This window comes from Nyctereutes procyonoides, unplaced genomic scaffold (assembly GCF_905146905.1).
Source record: "Nyctereutes procyonoides isolate TBG_1078 unplaced genomic scaffold, NYPRO_anot_genome, whole genome shotgun sequence".
Classification (NCBI taxonomy): domain Eukaryota; kingdom Metazoa; phylum Chordata; class Mammalia; order Carnivora; family Canidae; genus Nyctereutes; species Nyctereutes procyonoides.
Genome location: NW_026575034.1, coordinates 21,452,974 through 21,455,494, shown reverse-complemented (window position 1 = coordinate 21,455,494; position 2,521 = coordinate 21,452,974).

Sequence of the window (2,521 nt, the reverse complement as noted above, 5' to 3'; positions counted from 1 at the left end):
TGAATCTCAGAATATAACACAAACCCATATGAACCTTTGAAGTCAGAATTGGTTTGCTCCCTATGATATAGACCAGGAGAGGATAAGCAGTATGGAAAACTGGGTAAAGAGGAAATATTTTAGTTGGTTCTTGATTTCTCCCATGCTTTCCCTTGAGAAAACCTTGACCAACCCTGATGCTATTGAGTACGAATAAAAACTCAGAGCATCTGTCATGGTCAGGTACTTGTAAACCCTATGAAGGTCCTTTTTTGTCCCAATTGGGGTCTATAGAATTTTACTAATTTCATTGAATAATTACTGGACAAGAGTGGTTCTGGAACAGGGATAATGGAAGGTTACTTAAGGAGCTGGTTTGCCTAGGGTGTAGGAAATAAGAACTATTAAAACCCAGACAGCAATAAACTTCCTCTGCAGTGACGATCACAAAATCTAGCTGGAGGATTTGCAGCCTAGATCTAGCTCTTCATCTCTTGCCCTACCTCCACGTATATTTTCTATAGGAGCTACCTATTGTCCCAGGGACATATGCATACAGAATATAAAATAAGAAAATAATGACACTTGGAAAAAGGCAGTGAACTGAACAACCATAACGTAACAATCAGAATTAATGGGCAAGAAAGAATAACAATTAAGAATAAATTAATAATGGTTAGCATGGGGCAGCCCAGGTAGCTCAGTGGTTTAGCACTGCCTTCAGCCCAGGGCATGATCCTGGAGACCCAGGATCAAGTCCCACGTCAGACTCCCTGCATGGAACCTGTTTCTCCCTCTGCCTGTGTCTCTCTGCTCTGTCTCTGTCTCTGTCTCTGTCTCTCTGTGTGTGTCTCTCATGAATAAATAAATAAAATCTTTCAAAAAATGGTTAGCATGTAAGTACAAAGCATTTTTAGATAAAAAAAGCATTAATATCTTCAGAGCCTTAATAAAGAATATTGGAAATATGAAGTTGCAACATTCATTTATGATAAAGAACTATTTCTTTTAAAAATATTTTATGGGTTTCTGGGTGGCTCAGTGGTTGAGTTTCTGCCTTTGGCTCAGGTCATGATGCCGGGGTCCTGGGATTGAGTCCTGCAACAGGCTTATGACAGAGAGCCTGCTTCTCCCTCTGCCTCTCTCTGTGTGTCTCTCATGAATAAATAAATAAAATCTTTATACAAAAAAAGAAAAGAAAATACATATTTTTTTTATTTATTGAGAGAGAGAGTGTGAGTGAGAGAGGGGTAAAGGGAGAGGAAGTTGGAGAATTTCAAGCAGACTTCCCTCTGAGCATGGAGCCCACCACAGGGCTCAGTCTCCTGACCCCAAGATCATGACCTGAGCTAAAATGAAGAGTTGGAAGCTTAACCAGTTGAGCCACCCAGGTGCCCCAAACACTAATTGCATTAAAAATTAAAATAATGATATAAGGCAGTTAGTGGATGAGTGAAAGGTGAATAAATGTAACTCAGTAGAATATTAATGAGCTGGACTGGGCCAAGAAAATTTCCTGGTCCTGTTAGATAATGGTCAAAAGATATAGAAGGAAGGAGGATAAATTGGTAAGACATAATATGCAACTATGTAACAATGTAACTTTGGTCTAATAAGAGTCACATGAAGTATTAAAGAAATAGAATATACTTGAAGAGATGAAATGAAGACTGCTCATTAATTTTTAAAATTCAAGACTACAGATTGAAAGATATTGTAGAGTGACAAATTAGATAATAAAAAATGAAAGCACCTAGATATTGTGATATTGGAGAAAAAGAGTTCATTCTAAAGGCTATGTGCAGATCACCTACTGCCTTAGGTGGATTTCCAATCAGGCTCCAACATTCATGTTGGTGGTATTTTGGGTAGTCGAAGTAGAAAATAAAAGGATGGAGATAGAAACAAAAGAAAATCAGAATCAAAGCAATTTAATAATAAGTAAAAATTCACATCATGTATAGAAGATTTAATGATGGCCAAATATTATTTTATACTCCTTGAAGAAAGAAGTCCAGGCCAGTATCCCACCTGCTGACTCTGGGCTGTTTCCAGTGACTCACTCACAACCAATAAAATATGACAAAATTGACACTGATCTATCTATATATATATGTAAATACACACACACACACACACACACACACACATTTATCTTTGAGATTTCAAAGATATTTTGGGATGCATGGGTGATCAGTGGTTGAGCGCCTGCCTTCAGCCCGGGGCATGATCCTGGAGTCCCGGGATCGAGCCCCACATCAGGCTCCCTTCGTGGAGCCTGCTTCTTTCTCCGCCTATGTCTCTGCCTCTCTCTCTCTCTCTCTCTCTCTCTCTCTCTCTCTGACTCTCATGAATAAATAAAATATTTTTTAAAAAGATATTTTAATGATATGTTCACAATATAATGCTAAGGAAAAGAAACTAAGGTATAAAATGTACATCTGCCATATACTCAGTTTTTTAAATGTGTACATGTTGGTTCAGTTTTCCTTGTAGAGCCACAGATTGTTACAGATTTGCTTCACTCCAAGAAACTTAGATG